The sequence below is a fragment of the Hyaena hyaena genome, unplaced genomic scaffold (assembly GCF_003009895.1).
Source record: "Hyaena hyaena isolate Hyena2069 unplaced genomic scaffold, ASM300989v1 scaffold_415, whole genome shotgun sequence".
Taxonomy (NCBI): domain Eukaryota; kingdom Metazoa; phylum Chordata; class Mammalia; order Carnivora; family Hyaenidae; genus Hyaena; species Hyaena hyaena.
Genome location: NW_024081048.1, coordinates 332,120 through 347,875, shown reverse-complemented (window position 1 = coordinate 347,875; position 15,756 = coordinate 332,120). Strand labels below are relative to the sequence as shown.

Here is a 15,756-nt window from a genome sequence, read left to right as displayed (position 1 = left end):
CTCAGAAATAATTTTTTTTATTTTTAAAAAAATTTAAAAATGTGTATTAAATTTAAAATAATTATTAACATTAAGAATAGTAGTGGTTTGAAAGCTATCTTAAGGAATCAGGGGATGCCATCTATGTTTTGAAAATCTGTGGCACATGCTGTGAGGAAAGGGCATTCTCCTCAAGATGGGCATCTGAGGAAGACAGTGTAATCTGCGGAGAGGAGTTTTGATCAATGTGAGAGGTGTAGAGTGCTTGAAGACATAGGAAAGTTTGTTCAAAGGAATTTTAAGTTTCCACTGTGTCATATAAAAGAAAAATCTGGAAAGAAGACTCCCGATAGCATGGGAATTAAAAACAGTTATTTTAAAAAGCATATTAATAAAAATCAACAGGCAAATGCAATTTCAGTACATGAATCATCCCCTCACCACCCATAGATCAATGTCTTGGTATTTGATACGGACCACAGAAATATTTTTAAGTCCAAAAGCCTTAACAAGAAAATCTTGAAGGTCTTATGACCCTGCTAACTATCCTACTCTGATTAGAAAGATACATAACAAAAAAAAAGGAAGAGAGCAGATTATTTAAAACAAAACTAAATTAACTGCATTTCTTCCCCCTTTAGAAGGTGATCATGTTAACACAATAGGGCAGAGGCCTACTGAACCCTTCTGTCCTCACGCATATACACAAGTTGACAATTTAAGTAACAGAGTTCGTGTCTTGAAGCCAGAATATTATATTCAGATGTTTCTAGGATCACATTTTCCTAACTCTAAAATCCTCAGAGTAAGCAAGGCAGAGCATAGAGCAGTGTGCCAGGAATGAAATAGAATTGTTTTGCCTCAGGCAATCACGAATTTGCCCGTGGAGGCCGAGCACGGTGCTCTGGCTGAAACACACACCCTCCTTTGTTGGTAGCATTTATGCTTCCCTCCCATCCCCTTCCCCTTCTTCTGACCTTCACATAATTGATTCAAGAAAGGAGTACTTCAAAAGTAGGTCATTTCCAATCCACACAGTTCGGAATACGTATTTAAGTGTTTCTTGGTGACTAGAAGGTAGAAATAGACTACAGAGTTCAATGAATTTACACTTTTCCTAAGAGTTAGACTGTAAACTTTACCTTTTTCTTGATCTCCTTTTTGTTTACAGATTTAAGAATCCTAACATTTTTAGAGACCCCTCACTCCACCCTGAGATTTCAGTTATTCCCACTGGATGATATGGTTCCACTACAGCACCATTAACTGCCACAAATTTTAGTACATAGTAAAACAAATCTGACTTCCTGATTTTAAGGGATTTTGTAATTTGGCAACTGACACAGATATTTTCAACGGAATAAATTCTTCCTCCTGTTATTTGATCTGCACTTTCTGAAGAACTTCTAGTTCCCTAAATATGACATGGTGATGTCAGTCACATCCTCACCTTGTTCTTCTGGACAGAATCTAATGTTTTCCAAATGAGTAACTATTTTGAATTGCCTCCAAGATTAAGGACAATTTACCATCTCAAATGTAGCGACTATCTCCAATTTTCTTCAGCCATCTAAGGTAGGATCATTCCCTGCTTCATCCTGTAATTACAGTCTAATGTTTTATATTCATTCATACTTTTATTGCATCAGTTCCCTGACTATAGCATGAGACTCTCAGAGCACTGGTTAACCTGATTGTTAAGCACCGCCCCCCCCCACAAGTCTCCTAGTTAGTGGTCTGGAAGGAGACCTAAGATTTGACATTTCTAAACAAGCTCTCAGATAATGATGCTGCAGCAGTTTTGGATCATACTTTGAGAACCTCTGGTTTAATAGTTTACATTCATTTACATCTGTTTATTCCATGTGTTAGAAGGTACATCAGACATGTGGACTAAGTGCAATCCTATTTACTGCCCATTCTATGCATGACAACACAGAAGCAGAGAGAATAAGTATTATACCCAAGGTCATAGAAATAAGAGAGGCATAATCCAGATCCAAACTGAATTCAGAAATTACCCTAGGTAACTATTGTTTGACAGGTATATCATTAAATATTGAAACATTTGATCACCTAGGTGGCTCAGTCAGCTGAGTGACCAACTTCAACTCAGGTCATGATCTCACAGTTCTTGATTTGAGCCCTGAATCGACAGCAGAAAGCCCACTGACAGCAGAAAGCCCACTTTGGATCCTCTGTCCGCCCCCTCTCTCTGCCCCTTCCCTGCTTGTGGACTCTCTCAAAAATAAACAAACATTAAAAAAAAATGTATTAAAGGAGTACCTGGATGGCTTAGTCAGTTAAGCGTCAGACTTGTTCTCAGGACATGATCTCATGGTTCGTGAGTTTAAGCCCCATGTCGGGCCTTGCACTGACAGTGCACAGCCTGTAGCCTGCTTCAGATTCTATGTCTCCCTCTCTCTCTCTCTGCCCCTCCCTTGCTTATGTTCTTTCTTTCTCTCTCTCAAAAATATATAAACATTTAAAAAATTAAAAATATATGTACATTAAATATCTAAGCATTTCCATTTAACAAAGAAATACTACTATAGGAGATTAGAAAACATTAAATTTTTCTTTCTCAATCTCGGTCATCCTTGCTTCTGACTCCAAGCTATAGATAACTAATGTGGTATTCTCGTTTAATAAGGAGTTGCTAGCTCAAAAGTAGTATCCAAGAAGTAATTGTTCAGAGATTGCAAACAATGTGAAAAAAATAATTTATTATGTTTTTTAAATCCAAAAGCTCTCTTTAAGTGCAGTGAGCTGGATGGAGAAAGATTGAAAGCAGCCAAGAGTTGGTATATAATTTCAATTAAAGATAGTTTCCACTATTCTGTAATTAAGCCAATAAGGACATAAAGTCAAGGTTATCTACAATGATTATAATTCACCTGTTGATAGTCAAGAATTAAACAGTTTATGATTACTGTTTTATAGGCAAGCAAACAAGAAAAAGCAGACTTCTCCATGAGAGTACAATAGGTCAGGAGCAGGTTAAAAAAACAGTTCTGGTTTTCCTTACTTGGATTAGACAGTTAAACACTGTGAGCTAATTGGAGCATTACTGAACCTATTAAAAAAAAATAACCCTAAATCTAAAGAAAACCTAAAAAAGGTGATCCTTTATTTTCTGGGGGAAAAAATTCTTATCTCTGGTAAATACTCACTTTAACTTACCTTTTACTGCAATGACAACATGCCCAGAAAAAAACAAAAAATTCAGAGCAGGGCTTTATGTCAGATTCAGAATTTAAAGGCACCTGGTTTAGTGAGATCAAAATATTTAGAGCTGTACTGAAGAAACGACACGTTTCCAGCATGTAGATTACATTTGGAGGAAATGGTAGGGAGGTTTGGATCTTAGTAGAGATACTAGGAATTGAAGAGAAGAAATTAAATTAATAGGAATGTAGTACAAATCTGCAGATCTTTGAACTTTTTATATGAAAAGAAAGAGATGGGCACTTCTCTGGGGGCTGTCCATGGAGGCCCGTCATGTGCCATTCATCATTTCATCTTCCGTGTCTAGACCACTACCATCATCTGCATATTAAGGGGTTTTTTCCATGTATGAAAATGAGACAAGGTTTTGAGCCTGGTAACTGGGAGAAGTAGAGTGGGACTCATGTACATAAGTGAAAGGAAGAAGGCCTGCTTTGGAGGAGGGAAAAAAAGGTTTCCTACCCTGGACAAGTCTGCAAACAGCATCAATCAATTATCTTACAGGCAGTAGAACATGGGCATAGGGGTTTGGAAAGAGTTCAAAGATAAAAGAAATAGAGTGGCCAAAATCGACGTAAGAGGGTAATGGAAATACATAGAGGAGAAAGTGTACAGAAAGAAGAGGGTCTAGAACAGATTTTACATTTCAGAAGCAAGAGAATGGGAACTTGAGAAGAAAGCACAATAAGAATTTCCAGGGACAAAAAAAAAGGGGAGACTAGGTAATACATAGGAGGCAAGAGAGGAGACAGTTTGATGAACACAGAGATGTCTATACTCTGGTATCATTAAATTGATGTGTGCTTATGTTTTAAGTCACTTGGCAAGAAGTTGATGGTAATAAAGCTAAACTTCAGGAAAGAAGTTTTGATTACTGCAACAGAATACAACCTATCATATTTGGTTTCAATTTATTTTTAATTGTTTATTTATTTTTGAGAGAGAGACAGAGACAGAGACAGAGTGCAAGCTGGAGAGGGATAGAGAGAGATACACACACACAAAATCTGAAGCAGGCTCCAGGCTCTGAGCCGTCAGCACAAAGCCTGACACAGGGCTTGAACTCATGGACTGCGAGATCATAACCTGAGCCAAAGTCAAACGCTTAACAGACTTAGCCACCCAGGCACCCCTCTTATTTGGTTTTAAAAATCTGTCTTTCCAGGGGTACCGGTGTGGCTCAGTCAGTTAACTGTCCGACTTCGGCTCAGGTCATAATCTCATGCTCTGTGAGTTTGAGCCCCATGTTGGGCTCTGTGCTGACAGCTCAGAGACTAGAGCCTGCTTCAGATTTTCCCTTTCTCTCTCTGTTCCTCCCCCATTCACACTCGGTCTCTCTTTCTCAAAAATAAACATTGCAAAATAAAATAAAATGAAAATCCATTATTCCTCCAAGATCCTCGGGCACAATTAACCAGGCTTCACTATGAACTAAATGCAGACAGATTAGGAAACATATAATGAAATCCAGTATCAACACTTCTATTAACCATTGTCCTCAGGCATAGTGAGGACATAGTAACTTCTATTCACCAGAAAATGAAATAAAAATGTAATATTGGAGAGATCATAACTGTATTTTTTAAACATTTTTTAATGTTTATTTTTATTATTGAGACTGAGGGAAACAGAGCATGGATGGGGAAGGGGCAGAGAGAGAGACACAGAATCCAAAGGATGCTCCAGGCTCTTAGCTGTCAGCACAGAGCTTGATCTGGGGCTCAAACCCACAAACTGTGAGATCATGACCCGAGCCAAAGTCAGACGCTTAACTGACTGAGCCACCCAGGCACCCCATAACTCTCTATTTTGTAGTATAGATTGCATACAGTGACTTTCCTCCAAAAGTACAGAAAAAGGGTTGGTGGAAATGCACAGTAGCTTTACAGTAGTGGACTAGCTGGATAAACACTACTTTAACTAAGTGATTAAAGCCAATAGCAATAGTCATAAATCATGTAGATAGTAAGTACCCTTGATATGACATGATGAAAATACTACCTTACTTCTGTGTTTTTCCTTCCCCAAATCCATAGCCTCTGTCAAATCATGAGACAGAAAGAAAATTCCAAGTGAAGAACTGTTTCCAAAATACCTGACTATTAAGTAATTCTTCAAAGAGTGAAGATTATCAAACACAAAGAAAATCTGACAAACTCCCAAAGCAAAAAGAGACTAAAGAGTGGTGACCAAATGTAATGTAATGATATTGTAGATGGTATCCTAAAATTAAAAAAAAGACTTTTAGTAAAAACTAAGAAAAACTAGAGCACTTGGGTGACTCAGCCATTTGGGTGTCTGACTTGATTTCAGCTCAATTCATGAGATGGAGCCCCACATTTGCCTAAGATTCTCATTTTCTATCACTATCAAAAGTAAAAAATAAAGTTAGGAAATATGAATGCATTTTTACTATAGTTAACCTTACTGTATCACTATCAGTTCATTAGTTGTAAAAAAAATGTGCCATACTAACGTAAAAGTTAACAAGAGAAACTGTGGAGTAGGGGTAGGGTATATGGAAACTCTGTACTATCTGCTAAATTGCACTCTAAATCAAACAATTCTAAAATTTCAAAGTCACTTTTCAAAGATGTCACTTACTGACAACAATATACATCATCAAAGTTTACAAAGATTACAAGGTCTTTATAAATCTAATTCATTGGAAGACATTTAAAAAGATATATAGGAGGGGCGCCTGGGTGGCTTAGTCGGTTAAGCGTCCGACTTTCGCTTAGGTCATGATCTCGCGGTTCGTGGGTTCGAGCCCCGCGTCGGGCTCTGTGCTGACTGCCAGCTCAGAGCCTGGAGCCAATTTCAGAGTCTGTATCTCCCTCTCTCTCTGACCCTCCCCTGCTCACGCTGTCTCTCTCTCTCTCCTAGAAATAAATAAAAAATATTTTAAAAAAATAAATAAATAAAAAGATATATAGGAAATAAAACATGAACAATGAATCCAGAACATCAACATTGTAGGTCTATCAATTCTTCCCAAACTGACCAATAGTTACGAATGTTAACTGACACTGATCGAACTATTATTTTGGTGGAAATTGAAAAGCTAAATCAAAAATTGTATGGAAGTACAAAGACCCAGAATAGGTAAGATACTCTTAAGGAAGACAAAAGTGTAGAAGAATTACCTTACCAAACACTACGAAGTATTATAAATTTAGATTAAGATAACCCGGTATTACTTAAATATAAACTAGTTGAACAGAACTCTCATCTCCTCTTCCAACAGAAAGCCCATATATATTTGCTAATTGCTTTATGATAGAATATTACAGGGCAATGGAGAAAGGATAGAATTTTCAATAAATGGTACTGACACTACATTTTTATGGCATGCAATCATCAAATTAAATTACTCTCTCACACCATATATAAAAAAGTGTAGAACATTTAAAGACAATATAAATCTATAAAACTAATAATAGGCAATATAGAACAATATCTTTATGTTACCAGTTAGGGAAGGGTCTCTTAAGTAAGATACAAAATAACACACACAAAGAAATTAGTAATGTTTTATGGTATCAGAAGATACCACAAGTAAAATAAAACAAACTAAAAATGGGGGGTGGGGAGATGAGTTAATATCCAAAATATATAAAGAAAAGTTTACCATTGTATTAAGAACACACATAACACAATAGAAAAGATGGCAAAAGCCATGTAAAGCACATTACAGAAGAGTAATTCTAAACATGAAGTAAACACATGAAATTATGCTCAGCCTCCAAATTAGGAAGCAGATGGGAGCTATACTTACAGTGATCATAGTATATGGGAGCTATACTTATGGTAAGCATAGTATAATGTACATTGACTTGCAGATTCACTATGTTGTACACCTGAAACTAATATAACTCTGTGTCAACTATACTTTAATAATAAACCAAAATTAAAAATTAGTCTGAGAGGAGTGACTGGGTGGCTCGGTAGGTTAAGCATCCAACTCTTGCTTTCAGCTCAGGTAATATCTCAGTTTCATAAGTTTGAGCCCCACGTCAGGCTCTGTGCTGACAGCAGGAAACCTGCTTAGGATTCTCTCTCTCTGCCCCTTCCCCACTCTCACGGTCTCTGTGGCTCTCAAAATAAATAAATTTTAAAAAACAATTAGTCTGAGAAATGCAAATTAAAATAACCATTAAATAGTTTGATACCCAGAGAAATGGCACATAGGAAAGTGGGACATTGTCAGGTGTGGGTGAAAACCAAAACAAATGGGATGGGTATAAAATGATGTAAGGAATACTACTTACTTCAAGCATTTTGCAAGATGAATGGAAATACTCTAAACAAAGCTAATCCTGGGGCACCTGGGTGGCTCAGTCGGTTAGGCGTCCAACTTCAGCTCAGATCATGATCTCACAGTTCGTGGGTTCGAGCCCCACATTGAGCTCTGTGCTGACAGCTAGCTCAGACTGTTTCAGATTCTGTATCTCCCTCTCTCTCTGCCCCTCCCCTGCTTACGTTGTCTCTTTCTCCCTCTCTCAGAAATAAATAAAACATTAAGAAAAATTTTTGTTTAAAATAAACAAAGCTAATCCTGGAATCCAGTAATTCCACATGAGATTATTTACCTAAAGAACTCCAACACATGTGAACTGAGACAAAAGTACTTCTGGAGGGCTGAATACTTGTGGAAACAATCTGAATGTGCATTTGCAAAAGAATCAATAAGTTGCTCTACGTTCATATTGTATTGATGTATGATAACAAGCATGAATGTACTACGCCCTTAAAAAACAGTAAGAATGAATTTCTGGAGCACAGCCTCTAATAAAGTTAAAAGGCAAATCATAGTTGGTTTGTACAAAGTAATTCTCTCCTAGAACCATGAAAACTTAAACATTATGTTGTTTTGGTACACAACAACTTATCATAAAAGTCAAAAAGCGAAGCAAAGGAATGTTAAACAGAAAATTATTTCTTTTGAGCAGAAAAAAATACAGAATGGAATTCAGGAAGATTACAAAGATGATTGCAAAGAGAATAATAACCACTTTCTTGAAACAAGATTTTGACAGAGTATACAGGTGAATTGTCATTGCTTAGCTTACACATATTTACATAATTTTTACATACATAGTAAACAAAAATATACCTTAAAACATAACCAATAAAATTGGGCCATAGCCCTCAAATAATTCGAACAGTCATTTCTACTTAACTCTAGGACATCTCAGAGTAAACTAAGGTAGATAGAATTCTTTCTATAGTTACTTTTGCCCATTTTTCCTACAATAAGATAGGAAGACAAGAAAAGAAACTAACACCCCAGCTATAGAACATCTGACCTCTGCCTTATTTCTGCCTCCTAAGGATGGTAGACAATACCGGAGAACCTGAGTGGTGTGAGAGGTACATGAGGTAGTGATGAGTTTCATCAGGCAAGGTTTGTTGTTACACAGATAACGTTCACCCCTAACATGATCAACTGCCATGCTTAGCCAATCAGTGTTCTGATTATTCTTTTTACTACCTAATTAAGACTAAACCTCCATTAATTAGGAAATCTTCATTCTTTTTAAGAACAATCTGAAGATGACAGAAGTGGCTGACAACTGCAAACTCAAGACAATCAACAAGGACCAGGACAGATGTGTCCCAACCTTTTATTTTCAAAATTATACAGACCTTTCAAACTAAAAGCTCCTTGGAGATATTCTATTTCTACCTCTCATTTTGCAGTGGTCACACTGAATCTGAATGTGCTCTTTAGGAACAGCATTGGCACTGTCAAAAGCTCCTACACTTCTTTGGCACATTACGTGATGATGAGCCTTATGAAGCTTCAAAGCATACTGATGACTGGTCAAAGACAGATTCCTGTACTTTTCATCCAGGAGCAAGAAAGTACACTGACTGGTGAAGGTGCTCACAATGGCAAAAACACAAGGATTGCCTGCTTTATGCAAGTCTAATGATACTTGCTAGGAGCAGTAAACAAAGGAATAGCAGTGGCTTCCCGAAGAAAGAACTATAATTTCAATTCAGCAAGAGAGTAAATAATTACTATTGTACACACATCATTCTTTAAGGATCTATAGCACCAATCTACCGAAAGCACTTAGAGCTAAATTCTGAGCCCTACTAAATGTTTCAGAGTGCTTATTATCATCAGTGAGGCACAGGGTAAAAAATGAAGGATATCAAAAGGCAGAAATTATTACAGATCAGTATAGATTTTAGCTTTTACTTTAATGCATGACTCCTTGGAGATCAAAACAAATGCAAAGTATTATATGAGCCCTTTTTCATGATTTATGATTCATGTAATGGCTGCTGTAGCTGAACCCATTGACTCGGCAAGAATTTAGCATCATTGTAGTTTTGCAGCAGCATCAAAAGTGATTGCTCAGGTCTTAGCAGTGTTGTATTATGGACTAAGTGAATGTATTTTTAGAATTTAATGCTGCATTTCAATGTCATTTGAAAATCCACCATATAAAACTACAGCGCTCAATGCTGAAGCAAAGTCTATTGAGTTTCTTAGAGGAATATGGAAAAATAAATTATAAAACACATTATTATCGACGGTAATAGGCTTTGCACTTGTTACAAGTAACACATTTATTACCATGGCCTCAGTCTAGGACAGCAAATCTCAAGCAAACATTTAATTTGCTCAGCCTGGTTCAACAGCATCTAAGATAGAAGCAGAAAAATTTATTCCTAGAGGAGAATGATCACATGAAATCACCAAAACTCATACATTTTCCCTGTTTTAAATAATTCCTGTGTTTCTTTATATAAGAAATTCTCTATTTTTATTCTTGGAAATTACTCTGTGTTGGGAGCTAGGAGTCAGGATCTTGCTCAGATCTACTATATTATTTGGGTAAGTTACTTTGCTTTCCTTGGCCTGCTTCAGTTTTCTTATTTATAAACTGGAAAGAATGAATTTATTCTTCTGAAGCTGGCTGTTCAGTATCAGCAATATCTAAGGAATTTCCTAAAAAGTCTAATCTTCAGGTTTTAATTGGTTTGAGGCAAATCCTACAGATTTGCATTCTTTTTAAAAAAATTTCCCCCGATGATGCTGATCTATAAACAGCTTCACAAATTAATAAGCTACGTGATTTCAAAGGTCTTTTTTGGCTCTGTGATTCAATAAAATATGCTTGCTGTAAAGGTTACAATTCAGAGGACATTCATTTTGGAATTATAAAAAGCTGATTGCAATTAAATTAACCGTAACGTTGAAACTATACTGAAGAAATGCTTTGAAAATCTAAGAACAGTCAGTTCTAGGATATGGCTCAAGGTCATTAGTATTATGTACTAAAGGTATGCACATTAGGGTCAATTAGGAGACATGTTTATGAGATGAAAGACTTAATTCACATTGTGAACAAAGAAATAAACCCATGTTTTATATACTACTTTTGGGATCATTCTCCATCTATAAAGGCATTTTTGAGATATTTTTTATGAACAGTTTTTAAGACAAATGGGCTTAGTGACCATGTAGTTTTATTACAATAGCTGTCCCTGCCCATCTCCCAAAACAAATACAAATGAGCTGCAAAACTTATCCTTAAATTTTTAAACTAATCCATTTTCCATATGGAGTTATTTGGCATAAATGATCTGACAGAATATTGGAAACTGTCTAAGCCTAATTGGAGAATAATATTAAGCCTTCTCACTGATAATATTAATGTGATTAGGCCACTGAGGCAACTGTCTATGGAAAATAGTCCTGCCTGCATCAAGAGTGAGTTTTCCACTCACAATGGCGATGAAATATTCATTGAATTCTTTTAAGAGCAGTGTCCTATTATTCACATGGTTTTTAACAGGTAAATTAAAATAATTTTCGCATCATCCAGGATAATGCCTGCCAACCCTGATTCTTATTGCATTTTTAGATGTGGATTTTAGCACCTGTAATCTCTGGGAGTCCACATTCAGGTCCCGCCAGAGGCAGGATTCAGCATCTGCACAAAGGCCAATGGAAACATCTGACTACATTGATTTGTTTCATTTATTCATAGGGTAGCAGAGCTGCTGAGTCAGTGTGTTGGAAGTCCACCTTTTAGTCATCTAAAAGGCTGGCCTAAGAGATGAAGATTAACGCTTGTTAAAAAACAAAGAAGGCAGAAAGATTTGAAATAATAAATCCAACAAATCTTTTTAATTTTCCTGGATTTTCTCACTGTTCTACCTGGAGTTTTAATTATTTTTTTGTAACATTTAGTCATGGTTTTGTAAACTTATTTAATCACTGAATATTATATAAAGGAATTGGTATTGACAATTTAACCGAGTAGTGCCATCTCCAGGACCTGGCATGTTGGGACAAACAGTAGTGACAGATTGATGGTGAAAGGAGTTCGACCAGGGGTGCTGGGTGGCTCAGTCAGTTAAGCATCCGACTTTGGCTCAGGTCATGATCTTGCAGTTCATTGGTTCCTGCCGGTTGGGCTCTGTGCTGACAGCTCAGAGCCTGGAGCCTCCTTCAGATTCTGTGTCTCTCCCTCTCTCTGCCCCTCCGATATTCATGCTCTGTCTCTGTTTCTCAATAATAAATAAAAACGTTAAAAATTTTTTAAAAAGTAACTAAAGTCTCACACCATGACCCCTTTTCTCGAGATTTCCAGAGTGTTGCTAAAACATTGGCAGTTTTGTATTTTGCTTTGTTTAATACAAAAACAATCATCCAGGCAGTATTTCTTATAAGAAGGGAGAGAATCTACCAGAGAGATTTAGCAGAAAAGTTAAAAATAAAGGAAATAGAAAAGAAAACAATGATATAGCAGATTTAAATTTGAGAAAGATCACCCTGGAGGCAGTGTGAAGAATGAATTGGAGAGAGCGAGAGAACTGAAGGACAGAGATTTGGGGACAAGTTTACTCCTGCTCTAAATCCCTGACTGGGGGCAGGGGCTGAAAGGGGGCTTTAAGGAGGTATCAGCCACTGGTAAATCAAATATATTTGGGGTGTAGAAGATGGTTTTATAAGCCTCTAGATTGGGCAAATGAATAGATGGTGGTGCAACTGAATGAGAGAAAACTACTGGAGGAGCAGGAAGTGGGGGTTTTTGGCAAGATGGTAAGTTTGTGTTAAAGCAAAGTTTGGAATGCCTACATCCTTATGGCATAGATAAAGCTCTGGGTTAGAGACACATTCAGAAGTCATCAGCATAGGCGAATGGAGTGGTCAACGTTTTATCCAAGAAGTAAGTGGACTGTGAAGGATCTGATAGCACTGGCAATAGTAATTGTTGGCAATGTTCATTGGAGACCATGGTGGGGGCAAAAAATCATCCTAAGAGTGACTGAAAAGTCAAATTTCAGGGTTGGAAAGTAAATTTTCAGGGAAGAACTGAGAGGCAAATGGGGGCCACAGTTCTAGGAAATTTGAAAAGGAAGTCAAGAGGCAAAAACATTCAGATGGGTTTGATATAGGACTCTTACCTAGGGTAATGGGCTGAAAAGGAAAGAAAATATATTTTAAAACAGAGGTGAAGGGGGGGAATGAAATAGGAGGTACTATCTGAGATGATATACGAATGGAAGGCACTCAAACTCTGAAGAATATATTAGTTTTAGAACAAGAAAGATCTTTCAGCAAAGTAGAATTAAAAATGACAGGAATAAAAACAGATGCCAGGAGATTAATTTAGAGATTGAGAGAGGGACAAAATTTTAAATATTACAAATATCAGGATTCTTTTAAAATAAAAACCTATTTAATATTATTAAAATATTCAATATTAATAGTAAAAATTCTCAAATGCAAGAAAAAGTAAAAATCTAATACAAATAAGGACACAAACATGTATCTTCTCCTCTCTCCTTCTGCAAGTAGAACCAAGTGGGGTTTTTTTAATCAGTATAATTTATTGTCAAATTGGCTTACCTACAACACCCAGTGCTCATCCCAAGTGCCCTCCTCAATGCCCATCACCCATTTTGCCCTCTGCCCCAGCCCCTCATCCACCCTCAGTTTGTTCTCTGTATTTAACAGTCTTTTGTGGTTTGCCTCCCTTCCTGTCTGTTTGTAACTATTTCTCCCCTTCCCTTCCCCCAGGGTCTTCTGTTAAGTTTCTCAAGATCCACATATGAGTGCAAGTATGATATCTGTCCTTCTCTGACTTATTTCACTCAGCATAATACCTTCCATTTCCATCCAGTTGCTGCAAATGGCATGCTGATAAAATATGGAGCACTTCACAAATTTGTGTGTTATCCTTGCTCAGGGACCATGCTAATCCTCTCTGTATTGTTCCAATTTTAGTATATGCACTACCTAAGCGAGCACAGTAGACCCAAGTTAGTACATCCTATTATCCTTCATGCACTGGGAAGATCAAAAGTGTTAATTATGCTTTAGGGTTCATCTCTGTTCTTTCTTTCCTTTTTTAATCCTGAGCTGTTTATTTTAACTCCCCTGTTTTTCAAATAGTCATCTACACCACTGAGTTTTCACATTTTCCAAACATCTCCCCAAAATAACTTGTTTCTTTACACTGGGCTTAAGTTACATCAAGGCAAGAGCCACATTCCACTCATCTTGAAAATTCCACAACAGAAATACAGAACTTTAAACATGGTAGATCAGCCCAATCCATTAGAGCCTTCTGTGATGATGGGACTATCTCTCTGTACCATCGAATATAGTAGCTACTTGCTACTGTGGCTATGAAGCACATGAAATACAAAGCTAAAGAATTGGATTCTTAATTGTTATTAAAATTAAAATGTGGTAGTGTCTACTGTATTTAACACTACAGTTGTACACAATTTGTATAGTGTTTTGATAAATTTTTAGTTGGCTTTTTTTTTTGAAGTTGTCCTTCAGGGCTCCCAGTAGATTACAGGGAGCAAATTGGAGGAGAGAATAAAGGAGTGAGAAAAAGTTCAATCAGATAAAGGAATCCCAAAGAAACAGTGTTATATGTGGTCACATAATCCTAATTTCTCAACTGATGTTCACAAGGAGACTGAATCATCTCAGGAATGGATCAGTACCAGGAGCACTGTATAAGCCCAAGTTTAATTTTCAGAACAATTCCAAGAGACAGAAAATTTTATTTTTCTTAAAAAAATCAGAAATTTAAGCATCTTAAAAAAAAGTTTGCTAAATGGTAAAACTAGAACTTAACCCGTCAGCGCCAAAACCCATGATCTTTGCTCTCACCATGATGCCTAATACCTAAATCATACTCCTCACACTCAGCACTCTAAGAATATACATACATAACATACTTTGAAAAAATTTCTCAATAGCTAAAATTTGAAGCAAATCATTACAATATGTAAAGGGATAACTCTTCAGCTAATTCAAAAATATTCATTCTTCAAATGACTTATGGTCTAATGATTCTGGGCAGACAAAATGATGCCATATTCATTTTAGGAAGTCAGTACAGATGTGGTAAAACATTCAAACACTGAATTTTTCTCGTATGAAGAGTACGTTAAATCTGATATTAACATAGCACTTTTTTTAATTTGCCACATTTTAAGAGGAAAAACAATATCACTCAGAGATTAACTGTTTTCCATTACCTCCAAAGAATAAAAGTATAAAACTTATTCTTACCTTTTTTTTGTTGCCAATGCATATTCCTGTTATCCTTCACGACAGACTTCTCTACAACTTCTTCATTTTTTAGGTCCCAAATGATGTATCAAAGTATATATAGTTCTTTTCAAAGCATTCTTAATATTTAGTGAAGAAATACATTGAAACTATATTTTCAATGTTTCCTGAGATTCAAAGAAATGTGAGGTCTTTAAGACGTGGTGCTATGGTCAAAAGGATGCACTTACTGCCTCCCAATGTCTATAAATATGTTCTGGTTTCTTAAAAGATGCACAAAATAAAACTTTATTGGTTGTTATTAGTAATCTGATTTTATTAAATTTACCTTTGCTAAGAAGGGAAGCCAACTACTTAAATATTTTTCAAATATTATACTTTGTATACTAGGATTTTTATTTGCCTTCAACAGTCTTTCTAATTCTTTTTACTGTCGTTCCATATTCTCTTTCTGAATTATGATCATGTATTCTATTCTGGTTGAAATACCCCTCATTTTCCTCAAAAATGTGGCTGGTCAACAAAATCATGAAAGAGTAAACATGTGAGGCAAGCTCAACCTCTTTCATCTGTGACTTTTCTTTTAAAGTTCCCCCTGGCTTTACTAAACTGTGGGTTGTTATGGCTGTCATTGTCTTAGCTAAACTTAGACCCCAATTTAGATAATCATAGGATAAAACCCAAAGTGACGTACTGTTTCAAAAAAAAATACTGATACCCCTTCATATGGACAAGGGTGGCAGAGACACACTGCATTTAACATTCAGCCAGTTGTCTCAGAATCGGACTCTGTTATTTCAGTTGTCAGTGTAAATGTAACTATAGAGAAGCAACTCAGGAACAATTAAAAAAAAAAAAAAAGCACCCTGCTTTTGGAGTTTCCTCAAGCAAAAATGCCTTATTAGGAAAAAATCCTTTTACAAAATACAGCAATATAATCAAGAATGTATGACGTGTATTTATCTAAAAGAATCATGTTGTAG

At 36.4% G+C, this 15,756-nt stretch overlaps 1 non-coding gene across 1 annotated transcript; it reads right to left on the bottom strand.

Moving 5' to 3' along the window:
* Window positions 1-13,382: 13,382 nt before the first annotated feature.
* LOC120245421 lies at window positions 13,383-13,489 on the bottom strand. The gene has a single exon (XR_005531776.1). It is a non-coding gene; the product is annotated as a U6 spliceosomal RNA (small nuclear RNA).
* Window positions 13,490-15,756: the final 2,267 nt, after the last annotated feature.